The sequence below is a fragment of the Lonchura striata genome, chromosome 12 (assembly GCF_046129695.1).
Source record: "Lonchura striata isolate bLonStr1 chromosome 12, bLonStr1.mat, whole genome shotgun sequence".
Taxonomy (NCBI): Eukaryota; Metazoa; Chordata; class Aves; order Passeriformes; family Estrildidae; genus Lonchura; species Lonchura striata.
The window spans coordinates 4,733,117-4,749,820 of NC_134614.1; the positions used below are offsets into that span (position 1 = coordinate 4,733,117).

A 16,704-nucleotide genomic window follows, 5' to 3' on the forward strand; every position below is an offset into this window, starting at 1 on the left:
ATTTTTTCAGTAAGAGATTGTTGTTTACTGTTTATAGAGATGCACTCTCAGAATAATTTAATTACTGCAAGGCTTAATGAAAAGCTGTTTCAAATTATACTCTGAAGTGCTCCCACACAAACTGGTATTGAAAATCTACATAATTGATATTTTCATCCAACATATTTATTGTTAATTTTATAGAAAGACACCCAAGAACCATATAAGTATGAACACCTAATAGATTATAGTAAAGATATTTCCATATGGAAGACAGAGATTTGGCTCCCAAGATTTGACTGAAAAGCTGCTGGACAGGGTGAGAAGGGCATGCACTGTAACCAGCCCAACAGCAATCACCTTTGGCTGGATATGAATAAAGTAAAAAATTGATTATTTGTTCAGGACAAAGCAACAAAAATAATGGTTTTCATTTCAGCAAAACAAGTTAACTCCACTGTTAACAGCTTCATATATAAGGTGTCCTGTTGTTGTAAGGTGATTTATATGATTTAAATTCTCAGTGCATGAAAAACCCAAACTAAAAATTATATTTCCACTACTTTGAACACTTTAGTGACACAGGGAAATAATAAAGCCCTTCAGCTGGATGATAAAATATAAATAGTTTATGCATCATTGTACAAATAAGAGATGCCTTATTTGGCTTCTCTTTTAGCTGCTAATGCTTGATTTGTTCAAGGCCACTTTCTTCATGGTCTCTGTATGCTGGACTTCATTTGTATCTCACTTGACTTAAACTTTTTCCTAAGCAATGTTCTCTTACTAAAAACAAACAAACAAACAAGAACAACAACAACAACAAAAAAAAAAACCAACCCAAAAAACCAACTTATGGAGGAATAAGAGGATAATTTGTAGCATAATCAAACCTTGCAGAAGGACAATGCTTGGACTGTGTCTGGATAAAATGGCAAAGTTTGTCTACAGCACTCCATGGCTTGAGGAGGAAGGGAGGAAGATTTGATACACAAAATTCCATAAGAAAGTGTGTATGTGCATTTCTTCTTTTTCCCAGACAGCATTCCACTCCTAATTCTTGCTGCTCATTCTTCTGAGGCTTAGGGGTATTAAGGATACAATCAAAGTTACGTGGTAGCACTTCAAATATTGGGATATTTTTGGAGAACCCCCAAGTAAAGACAGGGAACACAGGAATATTGCACACAGCGAATGGAATCACCACAAATAAGGAAAGGTTTCACTTTTCCATGCTCCTTCCCAGCAGTCAGGGTGAAAACTCTTCTCAAAGATGGGGAGCATCCCTCCCATGAGGAGGCTGAGGTGGCTTTGCCCGTGTGAAAAGCCACTGGAGGAAGGGAATTGCTCCCCAGGCAGACTGAGCTTACAGCTCAGGATAACGCTGATGCCACAGCCCAAAGCCCAGGGTTCTCATTCTCCTCTAATCACTGCTTTTCCTACATTAGGAACCCTCCAGATGGCCAAAATGCAAGATCTGATTGTATGCCTGGGCAAATGGAAGTCCAATACCTGCACATTCACACTTTAAACATCTCGCCACAAACACAAACCAGATCAGCCTCGGGAAGAATGCTGATAATTTTCAGTTTATTTTGGAAAGTTTGTTCAGTTTTTGTTTCCCTTCTACTTCAGTTCTGTAATTTTTCAGTTTCCCTGTTTGCTTTTCTGTTTCTTTCTTGCAATTATTGTCTTCCTTTGCATGTGCTACATTGTTTAACTCTGAAATCTGGCTTGCTTTCCTCCAGATCTGTGTTTATTTGCTCCATGACTACACTCCTTCACTGTTCTGGTCTCTTAAAAGAAGTTTAAAAGTTTATGAAAGGTGTTTGGCAAAACCTCCTCTTCTTGAGTTGGTTTTTCCCCCTTTCCTTCCTTCTTTTCAAGCCCCTCATTGTGTTTATATTTTATATTATAGTATTTGAAGATCCTTTTGCATATTTTGCTAAAATCTGTACTACTCTCCCATATTACATGGGTATACTTAGTCTAAAGCCATGTGAATATTTATCGTACACACTGCTTTGAGTGTATTTTTGTATTTTCCCCATATTTTTGTATTTTTTTCCCCAGGGCTAGGTTTTGCAGTCAGATACATGGACTCCTGTTCAAGTTGTATAAATAAACTGGATCTGTGCATCATGGGACTTGTTCAGTTGAAATGTGATATTGAGAAGTTACTCTGTAAGAATTTGAAGAGAATTATTTAGATTTAAAATTTTTCCCTCAGTGGATACCACCTTGATCTGGATTTGGTTTTCTGGTAGGTATGAGCCCATGGCAATGGAAATGAGGAAAATTAGAGAGTAAGGTCTTTTCTTAATAGCTGGGATCTCAGTGTGGTTTGTCTTGTAAAAGGGTGCTATAAAAGCTTAAGTATTTCTTTTAGCAATGTCCCCTAAATTGAAGGCATTATTACAGTGGAATCAGTGGTAGCTTTCAGAACAAATGGGAATCACAGCATTTTAGTCATGGAAACCTCTGTTTCAGCCCTCCAGAGTTCCTGGTTGCCATCCCCATTCCAATCCCCTATTACCTGGCAACCCCACCTCTTCCTGGGGGGCACTGAGACCTGAGGACTCTCTTGTGTTTTGGGATTTTTTTCTATTTGTTGCTTAGGAGAGGCAAACCCAACAGTGCTGCTTTTTCCTTGTCCTTGCTATGCCTCTCTGAGGTTAATGTGACTTTAACCAAACTCAGGTTTTGGTTTATATCAGAACTGTCTTCCGTAGAGAAATCCAAAATAAGGCTGAGAATTTTGCTGGTGGCTCTTTTTTAGACTAACACTTATTTAATTAACAATTAATATAACTTACATGACTGTAGATGCAAGTGTGTAATGTTCTTTAAAAACAGTTCTAAGAGAAATGTTTTCCTTTGCAAGCGCTACCCTGAGAAGCTGTATTTTGGGGTGCTAATTTGTATACTATTTTGATGTGCCATTCTGCACGTTTTCAAAGCTAAAATAAGTGAGTTAGCAGCGAGCAGAGCCCTTCGGTGTCCCTGCTTTTCTATGGAGGCTGTGCAGAGTCACACAGGGATTGCTGCCTGACGGCTGGTCCCTGTCTCCTCCAGGGAAAGAGCTTGCACGCTATTTGGTTTTATTTCTTTCTTTATTTCTCCCCAGATACCTTTCCCAGTAGCTCACACCCCACCCCTGAGCACGTTCCGCCCCTGGGGAACCGCTGCTGCTCCCTGCAGAGCCGGCCTCGGCCGCGCACAGGTAGGACACGGCTGGCTCTGCCCAGGCACGGCGGCGCTGCCCGCCCGGCTCCGGGCTCCGCTCCGGGCTCTGCTCAGGGCTCAGGGCTCCGGGCTCCGGGCTCAGGGCTGCGGGCTCTGCTCCGGGCTGCGGGCTCTGCTCCGGGCTGTGCTCCGGGCTCAGGGCTGTGCTCCGGGCTGCGGGCTGTGCTCCGGGCTGTGCTCCGGGCTGCGCTCCGGGCTGCGGGCTCTGCTCCGAGCTCCGGGCTGTGCTCCGGGCTCAGGGCTGTGCTCCGGGCTCAGGGCTGTGCTCCGGGCTGCGGGCTGTGCTCCGGGCTCCGGGCTGTGCTCCGGGCTCAGGGCTGTGCTCCGGGCTGCGGGCTGTGCTCCGGGCTCCGGGCTGTGCTCCGGGCTCAGGGCTGTGCTCCGGGCTGCGGGCTGTGCTCCGGGCTCCGGGCTGTGCTCCGGGCTCAGGGCTCTGCTCCGGGCTCTGCTCCGGGCTGCGGGCTGTGCTCCGGGCTGTGCTCAGGGCTGCGGGCTCTGCTCCGGGCTCAAGGCTCTGCTCCGGGCTGTGCTCCGGGCTGTGCTCCGGGCTCAGGGCTGTGCTCCGGGCTCCGGGCTCTGCTCCGGGCTCCGGGCTCTGCTCCGGGCTCAGGGCTGTGCTCCGGGCTGTGCTCAGGGATGCGGGCTGTGCTCCGGGCTGTGCTCAGGGCTGCGGGCTCTGCTCCGGGCTGTGCTCAGGGATGCGGGCTGTGCTCCGGGCTGTGCTCAGGGCTGCGGGCTCTGCTCCGGGCTCAAGGCTCTGCTCCGGGCTCCAGGCTCCGGGCTGTGCTCTGAGCTCTGCTCCGGGCTGTGCTCCGAGCTCTGCTCCGGGCAGTGCTCCGGGCTCCGCTGTGCACGCCGCGGGGCTGCTCCATTCTCTAGTGCCCGGTCAGACTCCCGAGGGCCCGGCTGGGGCAGGGCTGCAGCGGGGCGGCCCCGGGAGCTGAGGGCGGCGGTGCCTGTGAGGCGGCACCGCGGTGCCCTGAGGGGCGCCCGCTCCAGCCCCCGCTCATGCCGCTCTCCCAGGCCGGGTGACGGGCAGGGCTGGAGGCGGCGCCGGGATCCCTCGGGATCCCTGTTTCGCCCCCTGCTCCCTCCCCGAGCAGCGCCTCAGCCGCTCCCAAATGGCGGCGGGGCGGCCGATCGGCAGCTCGGCGCTCCCGCGCCAGGCGGGCGGGCGGGAGCGGCAGGCAGGCGGGCGCAGGCACGGCGTGGAGCGCCGAGCGCGCGATGGGCGGGGATAAATGTCTGCCTGGGCGCGGGGCCGCCATTTTCTCTGAGGCGCGGAGCGAGCGGCGCCGGACGGGACCGGGGCGCGGGGGACCCGCCGGGGGCCCGGGACACAGGTACGGGCGGCCGGGGAGCGCCAGGGCCGGGCGGGAGAACTGCTCCGTGTATTTCCTCTCCTTGCAGCGCTCCGTTCCGCGCTGGCGCCGCTCCGGGCTCGGCCCCGGGCGCGCTGACCCGGCCGCTCGGCCCCGGCGGACACGGGGAAGAAGCGGGAGAAGCGGGCGGCTTCGGCCCGCGGGGGGATTGCCCGGGCCGGGGGATCGCTGTCGAGAGGGCCGGGGCGGGGCGAAGGTCGGGGGGAGCGGGGCTGGGTCGTGGCCGCCGCCTGTCAGCGCCAGCGCGGGTGGGCCCGCGGCGCTGGGCGAGCCGTGCCCCGGGCAGGGGCAGTGAGCAGTGGGATGGATGGCAGCCCGCACAGCTGGGCGAGCCGTGCCCTGGGCAGGGGGAGTGAGCAGTGGGATGGATGGCAGCCCGCACAGCTGGGTGAGCCGTGCCCCGGGCAGGGAGGGTGAGCAGTGGGATGGATGGCAGCCCGCACAGCTGGGTGAGCCGTGCCCCGGGCAGGGGGAATGTGCAGTGGGATGAACATCCCGCACAGCTGGGCGAGCCGTGCCCCGGGCAGGGAGGGTGAGCGGTGGGATGAACATCCCGCACAGCTGGGGCTGTGCCCTGTGCAGGGAGGATGAGCGGTGGGATGAGCATCCCCACAGCTGGGGCTGTGCCCTGTGCAGGGAGGATGAGCGGTGGGATGAGCATCCCGCTCAGCTGGGGCTGTGCCCTGTGCAGGGAGGATGAGCGGTGGGATGAGCATCCCCACAGCTGGGGCTGTGCCCTGTGCAGGAGGATGAGCGGTGGGATGAGCATCCCGCTCAGCTGGGGCCGTGCCCTGCCCACAGCCGGGGCTGTGTTGGCCCGCTCTCCTCGGGTCCCCGCTGTGATGCTGTAGCTTTGTCTCTCCTGTGCTTCCAGCAGGGCTGCCTGACCCTCCTGTTATTGTCATCCCCAGTCTGCTGGACTGGGAGGAGAAAACGCCTTTAGGTGTATCAGCACAACGGAATTCTTTCTGCTCGGGCATTCTTTGGTCTGAATTGCTCGCTTGGTTATTTTTTGCAACTTAAAATCCATTAGACATTGGCAGACAGGAGTAAGATTATTCTGTGTCCTGAGTCCTTGTCAGCTGTCCAGCCCTGGTGTGTAGCAGTGCTGCTCCTGCAGAGCCCAGGCTGTCCTCTTTCTGCCTCTCTTTATCTCCAGCCTGGCTACACTCATCAGTAACCTGCTGGTCCTGCTGCTGTCTGTTGTTCACCTCGCCTGTGACAGGCCAAATAACTTGTGCAGAATTGTTTTCCTTCTTAGCCTTGGAGTGACATCCATAAATGCAGGGGCTTCAGCTGGGCCAGTGAGACTGCAGAACCAGTTGTGGTGGGATTGCTGCAGCACAGTTTGTGCTGCAGCTGCAGGTTGTGGGTGTGCAGAATCAGGAGGATCTACAGTGGTGTAAGACTCAGAATCTTTCCAAAACTGAAGCCATATATCTGAAGATGTTTTTTATTTCAATGCTTCAGAAAAACTCAGCTGCAGCTTTTGCCTGAAGGATCACTGCATTGTGCCAAACTGGAATGGGCATGCTGATTCTTCAGGAGGTGTCTGCAGTGTTGGTGCAAAATGAGAGATTGAGTTGATGAATGTGAGAGTTAATTCCAGGCAATTCTCTTAAATCTCTTCTGGGGACACCCACTCAGAATGGAAGTGGCTTTAGTTTGGTTTGTCTTAATGAGAATTTTCTGCAGGCAAACCCTGAGGCTGCAATTAATCATGAAAGATGTAGGGATCTCTGTGTGTGCTCATGAAATGAATATGGTGAGAAATTAATATGGTGACTGGTTAATGTAGTAAGCAATTTAATCTTAGATTATTAAATCAGAAGTGGAGTAGCATCGTTGGGTTTGGGCAGTGTTCTTTTCAGAGTCCTGGAATATGTTTTTCATACGGTTTGTTGCCATTCTTAATATTTTCAGGACTAGACAACTTATTGTGCAACATTGCTGATTAACCTGCTTTGAAGGAAAAGCTGGAAGTGGCAGGAAAAAAGCCTATTTTTTTCCCAAAGAAGATCTAAACCTTATTTTTTTCAGTTTAATTCCTTTTCCATTTTTTATTCTTAGCCAACCGTGCATTCTGTTCAAATTACGTATGAAGTCACTGCTGTCTCAGGGCCTGAACTTACTATATCTCATTAAAATAACTCATTTTCTGAACCACAAACATGACCCACGGAAATCATTGGTCAGCACTTCTTGGTACGCTACATCAGCAGTAATTTCTTCTGGGACATCTCCTCCCCTCCTCCCTCCAGATTATTTATGTGGCTCTTTGTGCTGTTGGAAAACCAGGAGTTGAGAAGAAACCACGTTTTCCCTGTTGGAAAACATTAAATTCAGAGTTGTTTGTTTCCAGGCTCCTGCAGGAGATGGGAACCAAAACCAATCTTCAGTCAAGATTCAGTGCAGGAGTTGAATTGCTGTTGTGGATACAGGATGTTTAAGCTGTTTTTATTTTGCTAATTCAGTTCGCAGAGCACACGACGAACTCGGGCAGTTCAGTGCAGGTTGGTATTTGGGTCTCTCTGCGCGCAGCCTGTCCTTTTGTGCTGCCAGAGTCGTTCCCTTTGCCGCACCTTTGTCACACCTCCAGCACCCCTCCGACACCCGCGGGGTTCTGCTCCTCCCCTTCCCGTTTGTCACGGCTCTGCCCTGCCTCCCCGGCTGCCAGCTGGCCGGCAGGGATTTCCGTGGGCTTGGGCTCCTCCTGGGGATGTGCTCCTGCCGTGATCCCCCCCTGACCGAGAGCAGGGGATTCCCCCACACCTTGCCTTCCTATTTCTGTATCCTGTGGGAATGTCCTGTTCTTTGTGCCTCTGCCTAACTTTAACAATGAGAAATACCCAAGAATTGCTGGAGGAGAGGCCACCACCAGTTGCCCAGGGAATGAGGATAATGGCATTTGTGCAGCTGCATTTCCAAAACTTTCATGGCAGTTCAGGAAACAACTGAGTGCAAATGAGTGGCTGAACGGGATGATTGTTCAGGATGGTTATAAGAAGTAAGTTCCTGGACCATCTTCTAAATTAGAAACACAGAAACCTAAAGAGTGTGTAATGAAAAATAGTATTTAGAGTTCTATTTATAATAAAACCATCAAATTGCATAAGTTAAAGTGATCTTTATTTGGGGAAGCAACAAAAGTCATCAAAACAAGAAGAAAACTTGCAAAAAATAAAGATAACTTACCAGGTAGTGTGATTGAAGCATGATTTCAGTAACTTTCACGTGAGTTTAATTTGTAAACAGACATGTTTACATCGTCACTGTACCGATTTTGATTGACTTTGTCTAATTGCTTATGCAAAAACCCTTTGGTATTTTCTAGTATGAAATATATCCACCGTGTATTGAGTAAGGTTGTGGAAACATTTGCTCAGCTTTACAAATTAATTGAAAGAGGAGTTAATGTAACAGTAGAGGCTTGGCTAAAAAGTCTAAATTTATGACAAATTAACAAGGTATTTTAGTAATGAGCATGCATTAGCTCATGGGTTTTGAGACAGCATGGAGCAGAACAATTTATTCTGTATGGGTAACCCCTGTTTAGTGTTGTTCTTATTGTTTCTGAAAAGAAAGTCTCTTTTGGCCCAAGCTCTGTGAAGAATTCTCCAAGATCTGCTGGCTCTTGCTGCGTGCGCTGTTTTTTTGTAAACAACGCTTTTGCTTTGAAAAGCAGCTGGCGCACGTTTATTCCTTTAGTGACTTGAATATTGTGTTTGTACTATAAATGTCATCTGTTTTACACAAAGTTGATTTTATTGCAGCAGTGTGTACTGACCTTTTACGGTTTAATAGAATATGGTCATTTGTGTACTGAAATGCTGCAGCGCACACAGCAGACAAGGATAAACAAAGTCGTGGTCTGGAGTCATTTGTAAATGAGAAAAGCGTTTTCAGAGCTGGGAATTAGAACTGATCATTAATAAATAGCTTGTTTACATGAGTATCCTATTGTCAGGCTTTTAAGCGATGTGGCCCATGTGATGCAAAGAGAGATTTGAAGGGCAGGGCTGCGGGTTTGGTGGCACATCAGGGTGGCCGCGGCGGGGTTTGTGTGCAGGTGTGCCGGCCCTGCTGCGCTGCTCGGAGCGGAGCGGCGGCCCCTCAAACCCGAGCTGGCCGCTTGAGGCAGAAGGGCTGGAGAATCGCCTCGCAGGTCCGAGTGCAGGAGGAGGCGCCTGTGCCGTGTTTGCCTCTGGGGACGTGCAGATGGAGGTGGCCGAGCCCGCTCGTGTCGCTCGCTGCCTCACGCCGGGCGGAGCTGCGGCTCGGCGCCGGTACCTGGCCTGGGTTTGCCCCTCGCAGCGAGGCGCAGCTGGCGGCAGCGTTAATTCTGCCCATTCCGATGGACGAGGCGGCGCCGCGGCCACCCGTGTATTTTTAGTTCGCGGAGAGAGGGAGGCTGCGTCCCTGACTCGCGGCTGGGTGTGGTGTGGGGTTAATGCATTAATTAAAGCTGGCTCCGAGGTTCAGGCGCCGAGAAATGGCTCTGAGCCCCCGTTAGAGTTTCCTCTTACATCAATTGTTTCACCGTAGAACAAGCTGGAGTTCTGAAAGTGGGGATTTTTGGAACGCTGAGTTGACAGATTACCAAGAGAGAGATGCAGGATAGTGCAGAAGTAGAAGAAAGATGTCTCTAATGCTTTTGTAGGGGAAAACCTTTAAGGTGTTATATTGAAATATTTTAACATATGACCAATTTTCCTTTTTCTGTAATTTAGTCTGCTTCCAGTGTATGTCCCTGTCAGCTCTACCAGTAATTTGTGCTGGCTTTTGCATATTCCTCTTTCTTCTTCTCAACCATTTAAGAGTGTTTGCTCAAAGTCTGGTCATACTTTCAGTATTTTATAGTGGTTTTTCAGTCTATTAGCACACCACAAAAGGCACTCCTCTCTTTACTCACTTGCTATCTGTGGCAGAGATTACTAAATTATCATTCTTTTTTCTTTATTCAGATTTTCTTTCTGTGTAAGAAACGTGAGATTTTACGTAAGAGTTTTTGGTGAAACTGAAGGAGCGTGATGGGGCAGGTGAAGATAGAGCGTGTATTCCCTTTTGTTTGCATGGAATTGTTGCAGAAATGTCAGAGCACAGAGGGAGAATCCTGCAAAGCAGAGCAGTTCTAGGGGGGTCATTAGACTTGAAGTGTTGCTGGGAATTAAAAATACTGGTTAATCATACTTTAATTTTTTTTTTAATTCCTAATTTATTGCTACCCAAAAAATGGTATGTGTATTGTTTCCAAATCATTACCATGGAAACTACACTCTTACACATTTCTTGTAAAGGAGAAAGTAAAGTGGATTTTAATTTCACTTAATGTGCAGGTAAGAGTGCCTGTAATTGCCTCTTGCAGCTTTCACTTGGAAAGGTGTATTTTGATAGATGGGAACTTGGTGTTGTTTAAACTTTACTTTAGAAACTTTGTTCCAAAGTTTCTCTGAAAGTTACTCATATTTATGGCACAGGATGTGACCCCACCTTCAAAGGCCAGAAGACCTTTTTTTTTTCAATTCCCGAAGTTCAGAACTTACCTAGTAATTGTTAATTCCAAGAATACTGTTGGGTTAATATTTTCCTTACTTTGATGATTTCTGATAGCAATTTAATTCCTTCAGGTATATTGCATAACCCCATTAAAATATTTTTTTCAGTTCTTGTGTATTGTGTTTTAATTTGATGTGTTTGGGTTTGGTGGGTTTTTTTTTGGTGAAACTTGCATTATAAAATTCACACATTAAAAGTACGGCAGAAGTGTCTAAACTTTCTTTACTCTTGGTTTTTCACAAGGCTGATGCTTAGATTTTAAAACAAACATATGCAGTACTGGTGCTACTGTGTGCAAATAACAAACATCTCTGATTATTCCCGGGCTTGCAGGTTTAAGGAGAGGTAAATATGTTGATGATCAGTCAGTTTGAATTCGATTGAGGCAGAAAAGTGTGCGAGAGCACCTGTGCCAGCTCAGCGACTCCCTGCTTTTCCCAGGCTTTCTTCTCCCTCTGCCTGCGATACCTTTGGGAAGCGGTGTGCAATCAATGCCGATGTGGAGGGTGAGCAGGCAGGAACCTGTTTGTGGTGCTGGGACGGGAGGGTGCAGCTTTCCCTGGTGCCTAATTAGAAAGCTAAGCACTTTTGGTCACCTGCAAGTCAAGCTGCTGGCTATGGAGCAGACTCTCTTCTGGTAAAGCAGCATTTCTGCCTCTGATCACGGGGCTCACAAGTTTGGGGTGGTGTTATCTTTATGTGGAAACATGGCAAAAGCCCGTTTGGAGTTCAGTGCTGGGGAGGGGCTGCTCAGGCTGCTTGGCCTGCAGAAATGGGATAAAAGGAGCTCTTTAGGGGATGGGTCATGTGCCTGGCAGAGAATGAAGTTAAGGAACTTCCAGTGTGCTGCAGCCAAAAGGAGCTACAAAGTGTGCAAGGCTCTAATTTTATTCTGACATTTGACAAGAAATACACTCAATTCTGAATGACATCATCCCTGTGTGCTGAAGCTTTGGAGCAAGTAGAAAGCGGACACAGGCAAGAACAGTGCTGCAGCAGAGCCTTGGGCTCACAGTGGTGCAGGGGATTGATTTCAGCTCAGAAACGGAGCAGAGCTTGCTCTTGGATTTCTCCAACCTTTTAAGTTGCCTGTGTAACTCACTCACTGGCAATGGTGAGGTTATAAAAAGAGAGCCAGCTGATGTTGCAATGTAAGCACTGCCCCTGTAGTGGAAAGACTGTCCTTTGGCATGCTCCCTGCTGCTATTTTTACCTATTCCAGTAAGATCTGCCCTTGTGATGTTGAATTACAGGACAGTACCTGGAATCATTTTCTGTTACAAAGTGCTGTATGTGCTGCAGAAAATGTTCAATAAAATTGGGCGGATTGACACTGAGACTGTCTTACACTGAAAAATATTTTTTACTCTGTCAGCTATCTCTTGTAGCTGTGACTACAAGAGATTCTTTCACTTTTGTTTGCGTATTTTATGTCTGGCAGAGTTTCTTTTTTTAAATTTTGGGTTCATTTGTATATTGATTATTTTGTCTTTCTCAGTTTTTCACGTGGAGACTTTAAATAGGCAGTGTGAGTTTTAAACATGGGGATTAACAGTGTAGCCCAGGAATCAGTGGAGTACAAGGTTTTGTCCTAATTTTTAAAAGGCCAGGCTGATGTTGACTAAATTTTATTTTGTATTCCTGCACACTATAGGAAATTAATGTCTTTTCTGGGAGTAAATTAGTAGCACTTCCAGTGACAAAATGCTGTATCTATCCAAATATTTGTAGTGGAAACTGGAGCAAACAGTGAGAATGGCCTGACAGTGAGACAGGGGGTTCAGTGGCACAGGTATCACATAGAGATGTGTGATCGCTGAAATGTCTGACATTTGTGATTACCTTATCTCAGATACAAGGTGTGTTTTCTAAAACCATCCATCCATACTTCAGAAGTGCTTGGCAACACTGAAACCCAAACCTCAAGCTTTTGTGCTGGCTCTTTGTGCATTTAGCAGTAGGTTTGGGGCAGAATCTTTCCAAAGCAATGGTTTCATCTTGAAGTGTGATGAGTGATGAACTTGTGCTTTCAGCATTCCCCTCACAGGCCCCTGCTGGCCTTGCTCCTGCTCCTCAGAGCACCTCAGGTGGAAATCCTGAAGGCAGGGAACTTCCTCCAGGACACAGGGGCTTTCTTCTCCCTCTGCTCTGCCATTGTCTTGCGTGAACAATTCCAGTCAGGTTCAATTGAACTTCACATCTGCAGTAAAGCTGGGCTTTTTGGCAACTTTTATTCCTTAAGCCCTCGTGTTTGCCAGTTCTGTTAGCAGATGTTCTTACTGATTTTTTTTGTCATATGTCTCTTTATCTGTCAAGAAAAAGAAGTCATTTTTCCTGCTTTACAACTATTGCTGTGGCGGCAGATAGAAATACTGCACCTGCTTCTTCAACCCATCACACTTGTTTTATGCTGTGCTATCTCTTCTTGATTTATGCATGAGATTTTGTTTTCTTCTTGCTGATTTTACTGTAAAAATGCTTTGGGTTTTCATTCTGTAAATGAAATTTCCCCATCAGTTTTCTCTCATTTTTTTCATGTAACATCCATCTTAGAGAGTCGTTGTCATCTCTTGTATTTGGTTTTAACTAAAGATCTCACCTTTTCCTCTGGTGTGAGAAAACCAGAATTCTTTTCTTCTCCTCAGTCTCCCTGCTTATCATTTTCCATGATGGAAGATATATGTACAGTATCTTATCTACCACATTCCTTAATATTTGTTAGAGGCACGTGTGCTAGGTGTAAGCAGGATAAATTCACAGGTCAGACTGTTAGTAGATTTTACTTTTAAAATGACTGAAAATGACTCAAAGTGGAGGTCCCAAAGCATTAATCTGGTTTCTTGTTCATCTTTGAGAGTTTGCTGCTTTGGTAAAATCATTGCAGCTTCTTTTTATTTATTAATTTTATTTTTTCCTCATATGCTCTGTCTAGAAGAGAGGATCCCTCTAACCAGAAGTGAGCTGGCAATATAAGATCTCTTCTTGATTTTTTTATTGCATTTTTTAGAAAGACATGAGGAAGCTGAGACTTGTTGATCTGGAGAAGAGAAAGCTTTGTGGGGGATGATCCCATCAAGATTTCTTCAGCTTCCCTGGGAATTCTTCCTCTTGCAGTTGGTGCTTTTATGCAAGCTACAGAGAGCCTTCAGAGGCTTGGCTGCTTGTTACTGTTTGTTTTGTCTCCAAGATTTGTCAACTTTTATGAGTCAGCAAGGTGTTGTCTGAGTGGGGAACTGATGTGTGAGAAGGGACTATTCAACTCCTATTTAATTTTTACTTCAGTGAGTTTTTAGCTGCAAAAGATTTTTTTCTGATGTTCTGGAAGAAGAATGAAATGCTTTTGAGCTGGGTAATGTTTGGTTGTCCTGCATTCTGTGTCTCCTTACACTGAAATGCTGCATAAAATAATGAGAGGCTGGAAGACCCTGAAAACTCTGAAAGTAGAAGGATGATAATTTATCACTGATGTAATTTTTTGTTATTTATTTGGTATGTAGCAATTGTATATGTTTTTCTGTTAAAATGTAACTCTCTTCTGGTTTTCTTTTTGTCTTCCACAGATGATGTGCATCATCCTTTTGTCATAGGACTTCATTTGCTGAAAGGAAATCTGAAGGTATAAATAACTTTCTCTTGTTATCTTTCCCTTCCTCCCTCTCCTGCCCCATTCTTTCTTTGGAGATTCCTGGACCTTCCCTTCAGGAAGGGAAACTCAGCTCAGCCCCTCTGTGCTTGTATTCTTGCACTGCTGCTAAAATCCACTTTTTGTTTTTTGAAAAATGCCATAAAATCGATCTGGAACTACAGTTATTACAGGGTTTGCTTTATCAGAAGTGTGTATTTAACTTAGGCTCTTACTTGACTCAGTCTCCCTGGATATTTACTTTGCAGGGAAAAGCCCTTCCTCAGTTTAGAGCTTCAGCTCTTGATATTTGCCTGTCTTCTCCAAACAGCGTTTGCCTTTCCACACAACTACAGGTCTATTGGGAATAATCCAGACCTAATGTAAATCTGTCTGTGACATTATCTTCAAACTCTATCTCTGAAACAAAAAGGCTGGTATAGCACTTTGTTAAGTAAATAAAAACCCACCCAAACCAGACTGTAATTTCATGGGTGTATTTAATAAGATAATAATGGAGCATAATTTCTTTTGGAGGCTCTCAGGACAGTAAATGTTTGACATAGTCTTAAATATTTTTTGTTGTATACGGTCTTAAATTTTTAAGTACATTCTGTTTTTATTTGCCATTTTATTCAGGCGTCTTGGCAAATACAGGTGCATACAGACCATGAAAATCAAGTTGTTACAGCTGTCCAGGAAGGATATATCCAGCTATTCCCAGGTGCATCTTGTTATAAAATACAAGGGAGAATCCTTTGTTCTGTCTCCTCCAGAAGATCTCTCAAGGCCGTCCCTATGCTGTCCCTGTGCCCTGCCCTCTGCCCGTCTGGATGATGTTTCCAAGCTCTTGGAATCACATTATTGACCTCCACGTGGCACTGCAGGCCTGGCACAGAGCCCACATTTCATCACATCCATTTATTGGCTGAAAGCTGCCCTGGGTGACAGCAGGGAGGACCTGGCTGTGGGACTGCCTGGGGCAGTGCATCCTGTTGGAGGTACAGAAAATTCAGCATTCCTGCTGCTTTGCAGTGCTGTTAACAGCACCATGCAGGCTCTCTGTACAGCGAGATGTGAACACAGCTCCCAGCAGCTTCTTTGCTAGTCCTCAGGCTGTTCTTCTCTCTCTCCAGGCTCTAAATCTGGGGTGTTCCCAGTGCTGCTGCATTTCCTACACGTGGCTGAGGGAGGACAGAGCCAGGCATTCTTTGTGCTGAGGTTCTCAGTCACTTTTTTGTCTAATCCTTGAGAACTCGTGTGGGAAAGGCATTTGGTGGATTGCTGACATTTGAGGAACTTTTTTTCATCCTTGCTGTAAAGTGGATGAGTTCCAGGCAACTGCAAACACAGTTTGAGGCTTTCAGACTGGGAACAATTGGCATGAGCAAGTGCAGAATGCAAATAGGCACATGGCTGGGAAGGTATGTGCACTTGATTGAGAGATTTGGGGGAGTAAAAAGGCTTGCCCAGTGTTTTGACCATGTAAAGAAAGACAAAACACTAGTAGTCCCACTTCTGTCTGCAGTGCAAGGCCCATGTTAAAGAGATTTCTCTGTAAATCTCCCTTTGGAGGATTCTTCTGGGAAGAATTTCACATTATGGCACAGAAACAAGAAATCTGAGTGACAGGACTGTCATATAATATGATTCTGATACAGTCAGCTATAAAAAGCAGTGTTCAGTGCTTTTTGTTTCTAATAATGAGTTTGAGTTTACTGAATTAAAAAAGGAGCACGACTTAAATATCACTTCAGCTTTAATAGTCTTCATCATGTTAAGAGCACATTAAAAAATATGAAATATGAACTCTGCAGCCATACTTAAACCCAATTTAAAACCACTCTGATTAGAAAAACCTGCTGCATTTTTCTTTTTACCTGGGATTGATTTTTTGCTTTGGTAAAGGCAAAACTTTGGATTCTGCATCCTTCTTTTAGGTGCTGGATCTTCAGTGCTCCTGTTTCTCTAATGAAGGAGTTGTGGTTTTGAAGAGAAACTTAGAGCTCCACATTTGAATTTCGTAGAAATATGTGGGAAAAAATGGGTGACTGCCAAGGGAATGATCTGTGTGGAAAGGACAAACCAAACAGATCTTCTGGGATCTGGCTGGGAACAGTAGCCTGGAGCTGTTACAGCCAACAGAGAGCAGGCACAGGGTGGCCAAAGGTGCAGATTGTTTTGGTGGCAAATTCCTGCTAAGCAGAGCCCAAAGTACAGCCTGCTGCAGCCAGGGAGTCTGACTTGGTTTGTGCTTAGTAGCCAGAGTTTTTATCTGACAGCAGCTTTTAAATACAAAAATATATTAATCTTGAATGAATAATAAATCAATAAGTCTAAAATGAGTAAGTCTGAAAGCAGGTTGAGAGTTGTATTGCTTATGTCCTCCTTACTGTAGGGCCCACTTGTTGGAAAAACAATGTTATTTTTTTCCCTGATGGCTGAAGTAGTGGCTAAAACCAGAATATTTCTGGTAAATAAAGAAAAAGAGGAGAAAAGATACTTCCAAGACCAGAACAGCAGAGGCAGAAATTTTGTGTTTCTGTTGTTTTTTGTTTTGCTTGGTTTGTTTCCATGAACACTGACATTTCCTTCTGTTAATTTTAAATTTCTGTCAGTTGTCTAAGGGAGGAATTTGTTTTTTGGCATTCATCTCTTAAAATGAAGGACAGATGAAGGAAAAGCACCAACCTTGTAGATGTAAGAGGGATCTGCCTGGGTTGTTACACTGATCCCAACTCATGCCCTGCATTCATAATTCCATAGATCACAGCTTTATTTATTAATACAGGAATGAGTCCATATTTATCCTCTACTGCTCTGAAAAGCTACTTTTAAAAAATGCTGCTGTAGATCACAACAGAGATTTGTCTGGTTTAAATTTCTGGTTTTCCCCCCAGATAATTGGTCACCCAAGCA

At 46.2% G+C, this 16,704-nt stretch overlaps 1 protein-coding gene across 6 annotated transcripts in view; it reads left to right on the top strand.

The window, feature by feature from the left end:
• The window catches only part of RAF1 (Raf-1 proto-oncogene, serine/threonine kinase), a 63,939-nt gene that overhangs the window by 21,697 nt on the left and 25,538 nt on the right, over positions 1–16,704 (top strand). For 4 of the 6 annotated variants that reach the window (XM_021530450.3, XM_021530452.3, XM_021530453.3 and 1 more), the window contains exons 1-2: positions 4,445–4,568; positions 13,724–13,779. The gene's annotated coding sequence lies outside the window, so the exon portion shown is untranslated. Of the gene's footprint in view, positions 1–3,189; positions 3,203–4,444; positions 4,569–13,723; positions 13,780–16,704 lie in introns of those variants that run through there. The other 2 variants (XM_021530451.3, XM_077786047.1) reach the window with 2 other exon arrangements.